At 31.4% G+C, this 17,951-nt stretch overlaps 1 long non-coding RNA gene across 1 annotated transcript; it reads right to left on the bottom strand.

Moving 5' to 3' along the window:
• Positions 1-240: 240 nt before the first annotated feature.
• LOC144968872 (uncharacterized) lies at positions 241-17,922 on the bottom strand. The gene is made up of 2 exons (XR_013644678.1): positions 12,480-17,922; positions 241-1,719 (listed from the first exon to the last, which is right to left on the bottom strand). It is a non-coding gene; the product is annotated as an uncharacterized LOC144968872 (long non-coding RNA).
• Between the last annotated feature and the right edge of the window lie 29 nt (positions 17,923-17,951).

Below are 17,951 nucleotides of genomic sequence, written 5' to 3'. Positions count from 1 at the left end.
TACATGATACTGTTCAGCAAAATTAGCTCTACAACACATTGTCAAGTTTTTATAGCTTTTACAAAAAAATATTTCTTTATCCTATGGATAGTAATAAGACACTATCCATAATTAATGGAACACACTTAAATAAAGAGCAGAAAATTTGGGACCAACAAAAGATGCTGACTTAAACAGAAGTTGATTTTAAAAGTGTTGACTTTATGCAGATTTCCACTGAAATACATAGAATAAAATGTGTTATAAAGGAATTGTAAACTTTTTTTTTATTAAACAACAAAAATCTTAAACATAAATAAAGCAAAATGAAACACACTTTTGGAAAATCTATTCGAAATTAATAAACAATATGTCCAAATAAATAATGGACTCAATTTTGTTATGTATTTTAAAATAAACATTTCTAACAAAAAAAAAAAAAGAGAAAGTTTGATGAACGTTAACGATGAGTAGAATCATCCTCAATATAAATCATAATGACAATTTCCTTGTATTTTTCAGAAATGATTTATAAAAACCTATGAAACAGAAACGGCTGTTAGTGTTAGCAAATACTGTAAACACTTATACAAAGAAGAGTTAGCAAATCATCTGATCATTTATCAAGAAGCCCCGTTGTCATCAACCACGTTTAAATGTTATGTATCATGCTGGGGTGTTGACGTTCTTCATTTATCTTTCCCGGATGCATTCCACTCATGTTACCAACCTACATGATGCTATAAATCTTAAGAGCATGAGACTTTTGAAGAAGGAAAGCTTCGTGATAATTCTTTTTCTTTTGGATACGGACGTGGACAGAAGAAGAAGAAGAAGAAGAAGAAGATTTTTGTTTGTTTGTTGCTTTAGGTCTCTTCCAACACAATTGAGGTTATATGAGAGACCGCTGAAACAAAAAAAACAAGCAATCTAACAAAATAGTACAAATGTAAATCAAAATCATAACCTAAAGATATCATAAGCTAAATCATAAATAACCAAGAACAACAGGCAGAAGATTTACAGAAAAAAAAAAAATATCCCCTGTCAAAAATACAATCACAAACAAAGAAGCAGGATAGGCTAGTAAAGAGAAGAAGAAACGACATCACTATCGAATCGTACACCCATGCGAACATCATAGGTATATGATTCAAGGGTGATGCTCCCATCCAACCACCCGCGAAGAAGAAGAAGAAGAAGAAGAAGAAGAAGAAGAAGAGTTTTGTGTTTTTAAGGGTTTTACGGCGCTTGCAACACATTTAGGTTATACCAGCGCCAGTAAACAGGAAGAAAATGGGATAGTAAAAAGTTCTAGAATTACAATTAAAGCACCCAAGAGAAAGTAAGACAAAGGGGAACTGGGAACAAATAGGGATCAGATGTAGATTCCAACAGCATACCATCAATGTACTTAGTTTGAGATATAAGTCTCATCCGGAAACAAGCACAAAATCCAACAGAGAGGAATACACTCAAATGCTTACATTATACATTCAAAATAACAAATATAATAATACATAACAGAGAGGTGATTTACAAGGAAAAAATATCATCTCCCAAAACAATAACTATGCATTTGACTGTTTCCTTCCCAGCGAGGACTCCGGCCAGGGTCAGGACAAAACCAAGTAATCTCATTCCAAGGCAAAGACAGAAAGCATGTTGGAAAACAGACATAAGTGGATAGAAGACACAGTATGTACCCCCCTGCCCACTATGGGAGGTCAGGAACCTCACCTAGGAAGAAGAAGAAGAAGAAGAAGAAGAAGTTTGTTTTGTTTTTGTTTTTAAGGGTTTTACGGCGCTTGCAACACATTTAGGTTATATCAGCGCCAGTAAAAAGGAAGAAAATGGGATAGTAAACAGTTCTAGAATTACAATTAAAGCACCCAAGAAAAAGTAAGACAAAGGGGAACTAGGAAGAAATAGGGATCAGATGTAGATTCCAAGAGCATTCCACTAATGTACTTAAGTTTGAGATCACCTATAAGTCTCATCCGGACACAAGCACAAAATCCAACGAAGAGGAATACACTCAAATGCCTACGCCATACATTAAAAATAAATATAATAATACGTAACAGAGAGATGATTTACAAGGAAAAAAATATCATCTCCCAAAACAATAACTATGCATTTGACTGTTTCCCTCCCAGCCAGGATTCCAACCAGGGCCAGGTCAAAACCAAGTAACCTCATTCCAAGACAAACACAGAAAGCATGTTGGAAAACAGATATAAGGGGATAGAAGACACAGTATGTACCTCCCTGTCCACTATGGGAGGTCAGGATCCCCACCCAGAAGAAGAAGAAGAAGAAGAAGAAGAAGAAGAAGAAGAAGAAGAAGAAAGAGGAGAATGAGAAGAAGAGGAAGAAGAAGAAGTAGAGGAGGAGGAGTTTTCAGCAGTTAAGAAATTAAATTCTTCTCAATGAGGCATATAAATGTAACCCCCACTTTCCGTATTTTTGACATATTGTGTAAGTGCATGACATAATCAGTCGGAAGGTGAAAATTTTGGATTTGTATATTTTGCATTTTCTTAAAGAATATGCTCCCCAGAGCATTATAATCTTTATTTGAAGTAAATCGGGTGATTTTTCATGAAGTTATGGTCAGATGTATGCGAACGATATCCAGCAATTTTTTTTTAAATTCCATATTTTTTCAACTTGATTAGCTGTAAAAAATATTTAGAAGTGAAATTAAGCTTTGATATTTCTCGGAGATGTACAAAAAGGTTTGATTTAATCATTTATGACAATAACTCATTTTTGATCAAAATTGACCTTCTAACTAAACTTGGCAATATCTCAGTTTAAACCTTTTCACCATCCAACTGATTATGTCATTCACTGTAAAATATCAATTCGTATTAAATCGTAATCATTCAGTTCATCCTGGCACATGGTAACAATTAGGACAACAAATTTAGTTGATGGGAGAGAATCATTAACGAAATAGAAAAGTCATTGAGCAGATCATTAAAACATGTAAATAAGGAGCAAAGCAGTAAATCAAATGCATTCACAAGTTAATACTATGTTAAAAGAAATGCATGTGCACAGCAGGAAAAAAAACCCTCGCAAATAAAAAAGTTACTTTAAAATTTTGAAGTTTTGAAAAAAAAATTGAAAGGGAAAATGGTGTCAATTACCTGAGATGAGCAACTGATTCTTTAGCATATTATGGCAACCATAAGAAGCAGCATTTTATCAATGTTAACGGAATCATTTTTTACTTTTTACCCCCCCCCCCCCCCAAACACACACTACTTTCAAGTATCGCAATTTGTATAGAATGAACTTCAAGAATTTGCACTAAATTTTACGAAGTATAAACACTTCTCTCTATAATATATTACATTTACAAGTAAATGATATCTTAACACAATAAATGTACATGGGATGATGACTACTTAACTTGTAAAAGTTAAACATAAAGCATCAGGAATTCAATTTTGATCAGTCAATTGATTTAGGAGTCACTCAAGCATACAGATTTACATTTTTATTTAAAAGCTATGGTGAGGATATGAAGATTAAATCATATGAATTAAAATAACGTATTACTTCACAATCATTTATCAAAGACTGCATTAACTTTTTGTTAGACAAAATACATGATTTATCCTCAACAATACCAAAGTACGGTTGTAAACCTTCAAAACTAAGTTTTGAGATAAAATCTTTGTTTCCATTAATTTTCAAACCCATATCACCTTTCCAGTTCATCAGAAAATGATTTTGGTGCAGTGCAAACAGATCGCCCTAAATATAGTCTCAAAAGATGTTTTAAGTTAAACAGCGATTTTAACATATATAACTCATATCAGTTATATATCCTCTCATTCATCCCACTTATTCTTTAAAAATAAAGGAACAAAAAAAAACAACAAAAAACAAAACAAAAATTGTTGTTTGTTTTGTTTTTAAGGGTTTTACGGCACTTGCAACACATTAAGGTCATATCAGCGCCGTAAAAAGGAAGAAAATTGGATAGTAAAAATATTCTAGATGTACAATTAAAGCACCCAAGAAAAGGTAAGACAAAGGGGAATTTGTTCAAATAGGAAAGATATGTAGATTCCAAGAGCACACCATCAAATTACTGAGTTTGAGATCACTAAAAGTCTCATCCAGACACAAGCACAGGTCCCTACAAAGAGGAATACACTCAAATATATAATATAAAGAAAACAATACAGGGTATAACAGAGAAATGATTTACAAGAAAAAAAATATCATCGCCCAAAACTAACTATACATTTGACTGTTTCCCTCCAGCCAGGGTATCCGGCCAGGGTCAGGGCAAAACATTCCAAGACAAAGACAGAAAGCACGTTGGAAACAGATAAAGGGGGATAGAAGACACAGTATAAACCTCCCTGCCCACTATGGGAGGTCAGGAACCCCACCCAGAAAACAAAAATTCCCCCCCCCCCCCCCCCAAAAAAAAAACAAACCGAAAAAACCCAACAAACAAACAAAAAACAAAACAAAATGATAAAAAAAATAAATAATTAAAAAAAATAATTTTTTTTAAAATAATCACACTTGTATATTATGGCATTAATATTGTACTTTTTTTCTTTCAAATCCGTTGAATAAAAAAAGCTGCCACACATTTCATCTCCATAAATGAATCATTTAAAACAAATAATAGTCCTTATTATCAATTTATATAGGAGTTTTAAATGAAATATATATCATGCACTTTCTGTCATGACAGTACGAAACTTGGAAAACGTGATTCGTTATAGGGAGAAAAAAAATATTATGGAAAACAAACATAGGTATCAATTATTTAAGTAACATATGAAAAGCATTGGAATTGTGCATGGTGCGAATATTAATGGGGAATTGAATAATATTCATAAAACAACGGAAGGATGGCAAAAGCAACAATAAAAATAGGAATATAATACAGATTACTACAAGAATATCAACAATTGAATTTAGTCAATAATGATGATGGTGACAATAATAAAAGGGACAATAATAATAATAATAATAATAATAATAATAATAATAATAATAATAATAATAATAATAATAATAATAATAATAATAATATTATTATTATTATTACCATTATTATACATAGCAAGTACACAATAAGCGTTATCTATTTTATCACATACAAGCTTTTAAAGCTATAAATTGTAGGTGAAAAATGAAGAGAGACATTTTTATGTTATTACTCTTGTTGACATTCATTGCTGCTTAGGAGACAAAAACTTCAGGAAAATAGAACAATCCAACCTACACCGATCAAATAAGGGCATTTTTATAATAACATTTAAAAATCTTAAATACTTAAAAAAAAAAAAAAAAATGATGATGATGATGATGATGGTTATTATTATTATAACCATTATTATCATTACTATTATTATTATTGTTATTATTATTATTATAACCATTATTATCATTACTATTATATTATGTTATTATATTTTTATTATTATTATTATTATTATTATTATTATTATTATTATTATTACTATTATTATTATTACTATTATTATTATCATTATTATTATTATTATTATTATTATTATTATTATTATTATTATTATTATTATTATATTACTATTATTATTATTACAAAAAAAAACTTAGAAAGTCTCGATTCATACCACCGCAACAATTACGTCGCGTAGTCGGAATTACAAATACGGATCTCTATGAAAAAAACAGGGTCCAACGCCTGAGTACAATAATAAAAGAACAGCGATGGAGGCTATTTGGTCACATCTTACGTTGAGAAGATTAAATCCCAGCCCAAACTGCAATGACAGAATATTTCCTTCATGGCAACAAATATGTAGGGAGACCACCAACATCAATAATAACTACCCTGAACCAGGACCTCTCTACATATCAGAAATTTCTGGACTCAGATGAGGCTGAATTAAACCTTGAAGAACTAAGATATACTGCAGTGCCCTCCGTACTAAAGTCACAACAAGATCTTGACAGCCTCAAAATTCTGGCCCAGGACCGTGACCAATGGAAACAATCAACAACATGGATAAGGAGAGCAGCTATACTTATCGACCATGACTGAATCACACAATGCTCAGCAAGCGTCATTTGGACTGTGAAGCTTACTACTAATATCATTATTATTATTATTATTATTATTATTATTATTATTATTATTATTATTATTATTATTATTATTATTATTATTATTATTATTATTATTATCATTATTAACATTATTGATATACAATATCAAGACAACAGATATGATTATATTATTATGTCCAATAACGGGTAGGGTGAGTATCAATCATCAGGGCAATATTTATCAAGGCAACACTTGGGGGGTTTTGAGTTATGGAGGCATACAAGGTGACATGTTAGCAAAAATAGAGACAATAGATATATAGTGGTAATACATTTTGTTATCATTATTATCATATTACAATAATACAATTTTCTTGCAGTTTAAGAAAGTCACAGAAATAGAGCAACTCGTACATCAAACAAGCATGAGAAACCAGGGGTAAGACAATTACAAAAAAGGTAGAATTTTGTGTAAACAATAAACAAATGGCATTAGATGACAGCTGATTTATCTTTCAATTTTTAGCTTTGTTGGATCCTTATAACTCAGTGGTAAAACATTCGCCACCCAAGTACTGGGGCTGGTATCCCTGTGCAGTAAATTTTTCTGACCCCTTGTCCACCCAGTTTTGGTAAATTTTCATAATCATGAAAAATTAATCTTATGAGGTAAAAGGAAAATAAAATGACAGCACAAAAACAATAGTTTAGGATAGCTCATTGCATTTTATCATCAATTTCACTCCTAATCAACGTTTACAGAAAATATTTGGAGTTTAAATCTTTCCTAATGAAATTTTTAAAAAGTGAAATGGCCTAAAGTAAGGACAAATCCCAGTGGAATCCTTAAATCGTTTGACCACAGCCTTTGCCATGTCTGTTAAAAAATGTGGCGAGACCCAGATTCAAGCCCGGCTGTGGCATCAGTTTTTTCCCCTTCAGCAAGAAATTAGCCCCTATAGTTCATCTTGCATCATGCCTGTTTTTTGTTGTTTTTTTAAAGGGTTTACGGCGCTTGCAACACATCTAGGTCATATCAGCGCCAGTAAAAAGGAAGAAAATTGGAAAGCAAAGACATTCTAGATGTGCAATTAAAGGACTTGAGGAAAAGGTAAGAGAAAGGGGAATTGTTCAAATAAGGAAAAAATGCAGATTCCAAGAGCACACTATCAGTGTTCTTAATTTTAGATCACCTAAATGTCTCATCCAGACAACAGCACAAAATCTACTACCACTTCTACGATTACTTCTTCTAATATTACATTTACTCTACTATGCCTTTTATCTTCCATTATTTTCTAGAAAGCTCCCGTCTCTCATACACTGGCCTGCCCTTATCATTCCTATCACATCTTAGGGACTGTTTACTCACAAACTTATGCTACGCTAACACTTCATTCACAATCCACCAACCAAAGAGTACAGATGCTACAATTTAGACTCCATTTTATTTTATTTGTTTTCCAAATTCCTTTGTTTATTGTTGTGCTGACACAGGGGGTAGAAGACACGCATGTACCTCCCTGTCCACTATGAGAGGTCTGTAACCCCATCCAGCATGCCTGGGTTATCTCTGTTTTTTCTTTAGATACACCATAAAGTAAAAAAATCCCCGGAGGATGAATAAAGACATTATTATTATTATTATTATTATTATTATTATTATTATTATTATTATTATTATTATTATTATTATTATTAATATTATTATCATATTCATTATTATTGAGGTTTGTTTTTTGGGGTTTTTTTTTTTATCATACTCATTTTCAGATATATAATACCCCTGGCCACAAAAGAAATTGATGGAAACTAATAACACTAACAAAGCAGCATAAATCACAAGCCTAAAATGAAACAATGAAGATAAAATACAGAATTATTCAGAAAATAGGATATTATTTGAAGTTTTTAAAATATAGAATATATAAATTGGGGGGAAAAAAAAGAGAAACATCAAACTTCATAGACCCACCAAGTGTATGATTACAAATTACAAAATATACCACCTTCAATAAAAGAAAGGGAACAAATGCTCAGATATAATAATACAGTGAGTTATATAAATATGAAGTGCCTATAATTGTCTGTAAGAAGACATGCAAAAGGTTGCCCGATAAATTTTGGCCAAAGAAAAGTAACAAATACATTTTAAGAAATATTTTGTAGGAGTAAAAATAGGCATTGTCACAACCTGTGGATATCAGTAAGGTAAGGTAAATAGTGAATATATTTGAAATAATACAATTTAAATCTTCGAAAATATATTTAAGATATATTTCCAACAAATATAATAGTTTGAAGATAATAATACTGTATACAGGGAATCTCAAAATAAAATAAAAGGCATTGAGGACAATACATTTAATTCGTCATGATCATTATCACCATGTTTTAAAAATTTCCCCTCAGGTGTCTTAAGAAGTCGGAAATATTGGAGTGTACCTGGAATAATCAACAATTGTGAGAGAAAATAAATGTCTTTTAAATTGGGAAAGGGAGGGGGGGAGTTTGAATATTTAAAACGAATAAAGATTAATACAGAAAAAGAGTGCTGTAAATTAATAGTGTCTGAGAAACAACATAGAGAACATGTATGTACAGTTGATTCATAATCAATAAAGTTTAAATGTTCATAATAATATAATGTGTTACGATATAAGATGTACAGTAATGAATAAATCGTTGAGGTCATATAGTCAAAACAACAAAGAGCAACCTTTCCGTTGATTTCCATTATTATTTTGCAACATTTTAAAAAGCCATTCCAGACAATAAAATATTTTTTTGCTATTAAAAAAAGACAAAACATTATCTACATTCCTAGTCACCATCCAATAAATGGAAGCATATGGTATGAAACGCAGCACATGAATTAAAATTCATGGCATATCAACCATTGATGAGAGTGAATGTTTTTTCCTTTAAGATTTGTAAACAATCAGTTATTGAGTGATGACCTGAGTGTTAATAAAATAGGAAGTAAATGCGTAGCTACAGGCATTTTTACCTGGAAAGATTGTGAAATCAGAAGTTTACACTTGCTGCATTTATCTGTATCTCTTTCTGAATACATTCCAAAGTATCTCATTTTTGCCATTCGTCAGAAGGTGTTACAAGCTCTAATAATTCATGTACACGCTGTAATAAATGAATTGTTTTGAATTGTTAATTATTTGAACAGGCGACGCTGTAACTTGGAACAGTCTCAGTTGCTGTGTGAAAAGAATGAGAGATAATATGAATGTTTCACAAAGTGGCTGTTTACATGCATTTTATGACAATGCTGTATAAAGTGATGGATTATAAAAATTAACCTCCTTTTCCATAGAATCACCAAAATGATTTTCTTATAATCTTTTTCTTTATTCTATTTCATTTTAGTATTCATTATTTTATTTATTTATTATTATCATTATTATTATTTTTTAGTATTATTTCATCATTACCATCTATTTTTTATGCATCGTTAAAAGTTTTCACATATTCAATAAATATTATTTTCATCACAAGTTGTAGGTAAAATGTACACAATACATAAGACAGCTATTGACATTAGAGTTTAGTATCTATCTATATAACTTTTGGACGAATGTTGGATGCATGTTTCTAAGAAAATGTAAGACAATGCTAAATTAGCTCAAGGAAATAAGGAAGTAGAACCAGCGGCACCTATACTTGGGTCTAGCATCTATACCTTTGCTGCAAAAGTCGAACTAGAAAGGTTCCAAATTCTTACCGACATAAAATCATAGTCTGTCAATCAAAAATTTATACTCTCTGATCGAAATGAATGATTGGAAGAAACTGATGGGATTCGAGATTCATATGCGATGAACCGTCAACTACCAAGGACTCACTCCTTGGAATTGAACAAAAAATTAGTTACATGAGGTACAGATCAAAATTTGACCACTGAATAATTTGTTGAAAGGGGCTTGAAGAAGTAAATCTGTATGAAAATTATGTTCAATATTTGTAGGCATTTTTGGGCTCTTCATCATTGAAAAATGTGGAATGGACAGAAAAGATTGATGATAATAAATGGAAAGAAAATCTCCAACATACTGTTTACAGAAAACCTTGCAATACCACTTTAAAATGCAGATACTAAAAAGCTGATGGCTTTAAATTTTTTTTAGCATTCTTTCCTTGCTTTCAATTAATATAATAGAGATCAATGAAATATTATTCCAAGGTCAAGGCAAAGTCAAAGGCTATTTGAAATCTACAATCTTTAATCTTCACTCATTTGTTATCAAACATCGAAAGATGATCTGAAGGCCATTAAAACATTTAGTGGAATCTGCTAACAGCAGTCTATGAGTATGTGTCCGCAGGAACGTGTCTGTATGTGTATGGTTGGATGAGAGAGAGAGAGAGAGAGAGAGAGAGAGAGAGAGAGAGAGAGAGAGAGAGAGAGAGAGAGAGAGAGAGAGAGAGGGGGGTGGGGGGGGAGTGTCACAGTAAAAGTGATTAAAAAATTCATCATCGAGTTACAGATAATTTCATTAGTTTCCTTGTTCCCTTACAATCATTTAAATATCATTTGAATCTTATTCCATGATAGTGTAACATTTAAAGTAAACTTATTATAGTGTAAATAATATTCTTTACCGACATACTTCAACAGCAGGAATGTTTATATTATGCACATGACTGAAGTACTCCAGGAAGGAAGGCAATAATAATTGAATATATATAAACTTTTCCAGTCGGATTTGATCTTCACATTTCTACTATTTTCAGATTATCGAGGCTTTTCTTTCAATTCCTGGACAGTTAAAATTAAAGAGCAGTAGTTGTTTTAAAAGATCACATAAAGATAGACAACATTGTGCTGTCAACAAGTATGCCCATCATAACATGACAAATAGACGTATGAGGCTGTAACAAAGGTTATTTTATTGATGGCTTTACAACAGAAAACAAAAGTAGAAGACAGGAGAGGAAGAGAAACCCTGAAAAGATGGATTCAGTACATAGATAACTAGTCAGGAACAACACAAACAGGAAGACTGGTACAAAGTTCAAGAAGCAACACACCACCAAATTATAATCTGTGCATGAAGAATATTATGATAAGACGGATGACAGCAAATCAATTGGATGAACTAAAGAAACAATAGCGCAATAACACAGTTTGTTTCCTCATTGAACATTGAAATTATTGACAATGAAACATGAATGAATGATATGAGTACCTTTAAGGATATGGGACTTGTGCGCAAAACATATTAAATGAAATGAATGAACTGAGATTTGTTTGTTCATTTATAGAGGTTTTAAAGCGCTTGCAAAACTCAAAGGTCATTTCAGTACAAGTAAAAAGAAATATCTCTGGTTTGAATGCCATAAAAAGGGTGAAGAAGAAGAAGAAGAAGAAGAAGAAGAAGAAGAAGAAGAAGAAGAAGAAGAAGAAGAAGAAGAAGAAGAAGAAGAAGAAGAAGAAGAAGAAGAAGAAGAAGCATAAGAAGAAGAAGCAGAAGAAGAAGAAGCAGAAGAAGAAGAAGAAGAAGAAGAAGAAGAAGAAGAAGAAGAAGAAGAAGAAGAAGAAGAAGAAGAAGAAGAAGAAGAAGAAGAAGAAAAAGAAGAAGAAGAAGAATGCTATTCCAATATGATAGATTTTATGCTTAAATTATCGATTTATTGTTGTGTTTTATTTGCATTGTACAGCGCCTCTGAGCAGACATAAGTGGATAGAAGACACAGTATAGCAATGACTATGAAAAATGTTTTGTTCTCTTTTTGAGGAAAAATTTTGTCTAAAATCCAAGCCCTATCTCCACTGAGTAAAAATGTTTTTGAATTTTGAAAATCCATTCATAAATAAACAAGTTATACAGTTTTAAAGGTGTCATTTATTTGGATGACCCGCAAAGAGGAAAAAAACGCGAAAATATGGGACGCTTTTTCGGCATTTTTTTTCGACCTTTGGTTGTATCTTGCGTCGCAAGTGGATTAAAAGATTGAAACTCGAAGACCAAATTAGGATGGTGTTTTGTAAAATACGGGAAAAGTACTCGTCATATTCATATGAAATTTTACAACCAAAAAGAAGAAATGTTCATGTATTACCTTGTCAGCGACAAGACCTCCACGTCCGGTAGTTTCAGAAATATTTTACTCCAAAGAGTAAAAATCTATTTTTAACGGTCTTCTGGTAATTGCACGAGTTTTGTCGCTTGACATTATCTAAAATGACCTTTTTTCTAACAGTGTGCCAACTTTCAGTCATATTCATTGATAAAAAGCGTCATAATTAATTTTTTAAAATAGCACATACGAAACGGCTTCGTCCCATATTTTGACGCGAATTCGGGCACTTCGTGAGCGAAAAAGAGGCCCAAAGATTTGTGCGGGATAGTCATTGCTACACAGTATGTAACCCCCTGCCCACTATGGGAGGTCAGGAACCTCACCTAGGAAGAAGAAGAAGAAGAAGAAGAAGAAGAAGAAGAAGAAGAAGAAGAAGAAGAAGAAAGAAGATTATTGAAATATCATTGAAAAGCTGACAAAGTGACACCAAAAGTATAGCTAATGTAGCTTCTAACATTGTTATATAACAGAGGACAAAGTCAAGCACAGGTTACAGTGAAAAACGACAGCCATAGCTTACGGTAGACACAATTTAAGGAGTAGAGAAATAATTTGGAAATTAGAAACTTATACATTTCCATATCTAATTCTCTATGATTAAGTTCCGAATAGTTCAGCTCCAAAGTCTTTCTACTTGACTATTTTTATTTAAATTGTAAATTGCAATCATGAAATTAAAATCATTTTGTTCCCTCACGGCATATGACAAACATTGACCTCTTGTCACAGCTTCATATGCACAGATCTATAAAGAAAAGGGCACATCCGCTTGGAAAAGTTTATATACTAACAACAATAGAGTAAAGGGACCATTAGTCAGTGTATGTTTGTTTTGTTTTTAAGGGTTTTACGGCGCTTGCAACACATTAAGGTCATATCAGCGCCAGTAAAAAGGAAGAGAATGGGATAGTTAAAAGTTCTAGAATTACAATTAAAGCGCGAAAGAAAAGGTAAGACAAAGGGGAATTGGTTCAAATAGGGAACAGGTGTAGATTCCAAGAGCACACTGTCAAAGTACTTAGTTTGAGATCACCTAAAAGTCTCATCCAGACACAAGCACAGGTCCCAACTAAGAGGAATACACTCAAATGTTTACCAATCATATAATATAATATGTAAACTTAACATAATACAATGCATAACAGAGAGATGATTTACAAGGAAAAAAATATCATCTCCCAAAACTATAACTATACATTCGACTGTTTCCCTCCCAGTCAAGGAACTCCGGCAAGGATCAGGACAAAACTAAGTAATCTCATTCCAAGACAATGACAGGAAACAATTGGAAAACAGGTATGGGGGATAGAAGACACAGCATGTACCTCCCTGCCCACTATGGGAGGTCAGGATCCCCACCCACCATTAGTCAGTGTAACAACGAAAAGAAAAGTCATTCTTTTCTGTTCTTTTAGACCATAAAGGCTTTCAAAATTGTGTATTTAGGACTATAACAATGAAAAGAACTAAAAACTTAATCAAATCCACCAAAATCAAAAACACAATAATACAATGGACTGAGGATAAATTAATATTGAACGCAACATATAGTTAGCAAAACCAATAAAATTTATAATAATCTGGATGTATGTATTGTTGTATTTTTCAATACATAAATCACATCTGACCGGTTATAAATTCATGAGTAAGTAAAATTTGGCATCAGTTAGTGAATGCTTCCCACAGTTGTTCGTTTTACCACATATCGTTCCTTTTAGTTTTCATGCTACCTGAGCGATTCATCATGCCACACAGTGCAAGACCAGGGGTCAGCGTGAAAGAAGTCACTGCCATCGAACAAATGTAATAAGTGATCTATCATTATTATCTTGCCTCATTTTCTCTCCACTGTTACATGTCATCTAATATACCCATAGATCTAGAATAAAAATAAATGTTAAACCCAACCACGGTTCCATTAAAGGTTAAAATTGCCAGGACATGTGATTAATATAACACATAGTTTAATTTTGTAGAATGGCTCGACTGAGTGCTAGTGATTGGCATACGTAATTTTTAATTTAATTATTGTGAAATGTACAACATCGCCGATTTGCTTCAAAATTGCTGTATGATTACTTAAAATAACAAACTTAATTATGAGTAAGTTTGAATATGGCGATTATTATACGTTTTAAATGGTGATGCCATGAATATAGTTGTTCTAATATAGTAGAAAGTTATTGACATCAGTCATTATCAAATGAAGATTGAAGGACAAAATTAGTTATAGTATTTTAAATTCACAATGTGGTTTTCCCGATCATTAATTTAACCTCATTGTGTTATTGATGCCCACTGTTGTCTTTATCGTGACCACCACCACCATCCCCCATGTCTCCAGTACAACTAGTATGGTCACCATCACCACCCCCAATCCCCGTGCCTCTATCATTACTACTACTGTTGTCACCATCACCACCTTCACTGCTCCAGCACATACACTACACCAATCGTCAACAACACAATCAAGCTGCCATACTTTTAAAAAAACATGTTAAAAAATTTTTGGCCAGAAAACTTGTTCTAATATCGATCGATTAAAATGACCCTCATCGTATAAAAAAAACTCCCAAACCTGGGCAGAATTGAACAGTGTCATTTCAATTGATCGATATTTAAAGGACGAGTCCCAGAAAAATCGCTGTGAAGATTTTTGTAGGGTGAAAAGTTCAGTCTTATCCCTGTAATTATGTGTCAATTTAGAGGGGCTGGCTTTTGTCTAAATGTGTTATTTCTTGATTCAGTTTAGTCTATGTGTACTTATGAGTATTTGAAATATGAAGTCTTTTGTTCTCATTGTAATTTGACATAAATATATCCCATAGAAACAAAAATCATATGTGTATGAAAATGAAATATCAAAGAAATAATATAGTACATAAGAATAGTTAAAGATTATAATGCAAATGAATTACAAATGATTACATTTGGTCATTTTAATGGAATTGTGATGGCACTGGCAGTAGCTCGTTGACCCGTGCTCACCAGGTAGCATGACCTCGTAACCTACTGTCAGTGAGAGCAATGTACTCTACAACTAAAAGTCAAGCTATATTCCTCTGTGTTTCATAAAATGAGCATTTTTGGAGAAAAAAAGGGAAAAATGGCGCCGCCTGACATGAATTGAAAACACAATATGCCACTTTTTAAAGAATTGACTGCAATCAAACATGTAATGGAATGAAAGAAGTTGAATAAAAGAAAACAAAACAGACAAAAACATCAAAGTAAATGTTCTTTATCCCTGTCATAAAGGCTTTCTTTTGATAATGATGGAAATTTAGCAAAATCAATTGATTAAAAACTGGGTTATTTTTAAACAATCAGGCTATATATTTGGAAATTATGAATATAAAAGCGTTATATATTATCTATGCTAATGAGGAAAATGATTAAAAAGAAAACATGAGAAAAAAAATGCAACAACTATAAAACTTAGATAAATAATGTGATTGAAATGTCTGTTTAAAAAATTCAAACCAACACACAACAACAGAAATATTGCACTGTAAACTTAATAAAAATATATACCCTTTGCAAGAGAATATGATCTATTTAATGAAATTCAAGTAAAAATTGCGAACGGAACTTTAAATAAATAATATCAATGTAATGACTATTTTATGACAAAGTATACCATGATATGAAAGTGAACGATATCAAATAAAAACCACTACACGGAATCCATTCAAAGATCTGAAAATAAATACCAAATAAAAATAACTTACAGACATATGATATGGCAGGAGATACAAATCAGATAATCTGAATAAATTGGCAGTTTTCTTAACTCATGATTTACCATTCTCAATACTGAATGTGGTGAAGTGACAGTTAAATAGACACAATTTTAGTTTTGACATCTAGGATCTGTGTGATTTATGTAAATTCAAATATATTTCAAGTGAACACAGTATAACAGCAAAAGATTTAAAATTTAAAACTTTATAAAACAAAACATTTGAAATCTATTTTTATTGCTTTAAAAAGATCATATTTCTATATTCTAAATATGTCAACATTTTATTTGTATGATAAAATATCTCTTTAAATAAAAAAATAAATAAATCTTTTAAAAACAAACAAACCAGAAATGAAATCTCTACATCGTCAGAAAAAAAAATGGCGCAAACTGGTGTGAGATGAACGAAATCTAATTAATACTTTTTATCAACTGAATTACCCTGCTAGCTTTCATGAATCTTATTCTCATGCTTCTCGTAAGTGATATAAAAAAAAAGCTTGGAAGGTTAGTAAATACTAAAAAAAAAATCAAAGACAAGAATACTCCTAATGATAAATAAACATATTCATTAAAATAAAAGTGACACAATAAAGCCACATCTGCACCAGATTTTAATTCAAAATTAAGTACACAGTTTAAGCAAACAAGACTATTCACATTTTAAAATTTTGATCCATATTTCAACTAAAATTGTACAAAATTCAAGCATCATTAATGTGCCTGATTTGCTTTGTTGGATTAACGATCTGTAATCATAGTAAAAGTGTGCAAAAAGTCCTCTGTCATTTGATTTGGCTCCTCTATTAAAATGTCATTGAAATCTGGATGATAATCATTAAAAATATATCGAATCAATGTATAAAGACAGCAAAATTATCATAAGCTGGAAAAGATAAATCGTAAAAGAAATCAGTCAATGAAGCAAAAAAACAAAAAACAAAAACAATGCAAAATTTTGTATTATCTTATCAGAATTTGGATGAATAGTCCAATGTAAATTATCTTAATACTTACGACACAAACAAAAATTTATTTAAAATCATTTATTTCCATTGTGTATTTAAACCACAATGTTAGTCACTGTTTAAAAGATGCATAAAGTTATTCCAAGATCAGCACCATTTTTGCTGATGAAGGTTAGCATAAACACAAAGTTTATTTGGAAGTCTAGCTCGTGAAATTCAGGTCCATATGCTATCCACGTGTTTGTGTTGATTTTAGTCACCTTCAGAATCAAATTAGCAATCATGAGTTATTATCTATTATAAAGACAAGTAATAAAAATTGTCTGACAAATTAGTGTGTAAATAAATCACATCGAAGGGAAAATTGATAATCCTAAACATGCATATTTAAAAAAAAAATAAACATCAAAATATCTAATCGAATCTTTCCTTTTAAAACACCTAATTCTTTAATGTCAAATCCTCTACTTCATCAGCTGATGGCAACTCTCTAAATATTGTCCCCTTGGACAAGTTTTAGATATAAAAAGTAAAAGAAAAAAGTATAAATATTGTCCTATCAAAATATCACAGGGCTTCAATGGAGAAAAAACTAAATTTTACAGCAACGTACAATATCTGATCTGTAAACAAAAATACTTGGGGATGAATAAAGGGAAATTTATTTTTATGTTATTTTTTACTCATTTGAAAAAACATGTTACATAAAAACAAATGATAATATGCCTCATTAAATGCCTACTTTTTTGTTTTGTTAATTAATTTTTTTTTTTTCTCTTTTTTTGTCGACTGTTTCTAAACAGCATTTCATCATAATTGTCGAATTCTTTCACCAATTCCACTTTAAATATTTAATAAAAGTAACAAAGTGCAGTTTTTCTTTTTAATGTGTGAATAACTTATATTTATAAAAGTATAAAAGGACAGGGATAACGAAAATTTATTTACACACATGCTCAAAATTTGAACGTAACAAATACTATGTTTATAATTAGTAAATTAAAATAATGATATCCATTTCATGATACTCCCTTTCCATAAAAAAAAAAAAGAAAGAAAAGATAATAATAATAATAATAATA

Source organism: Berghia stephanieae, chromosome 3 (genome assembly GCF_034508935.2).
Source record: "Berghia stephanieae isolate SIO BIC M18660-M18661 chromosome 3, UCSD_Bste_1.3, whole genome shotgun sequence".
Taxonomy (NCBI): Eukaryota; Metazoa; Mollusca; class Gastropoda; order Nudibranchia; family Aeolidiidae; genus Berghia; species Berghia stephanieae.
The sequence above is the reverse complement of the archived record's forward strand: the minus strand, read 5'-3'. Positions and strand labels throughout refer to the sequence as shown.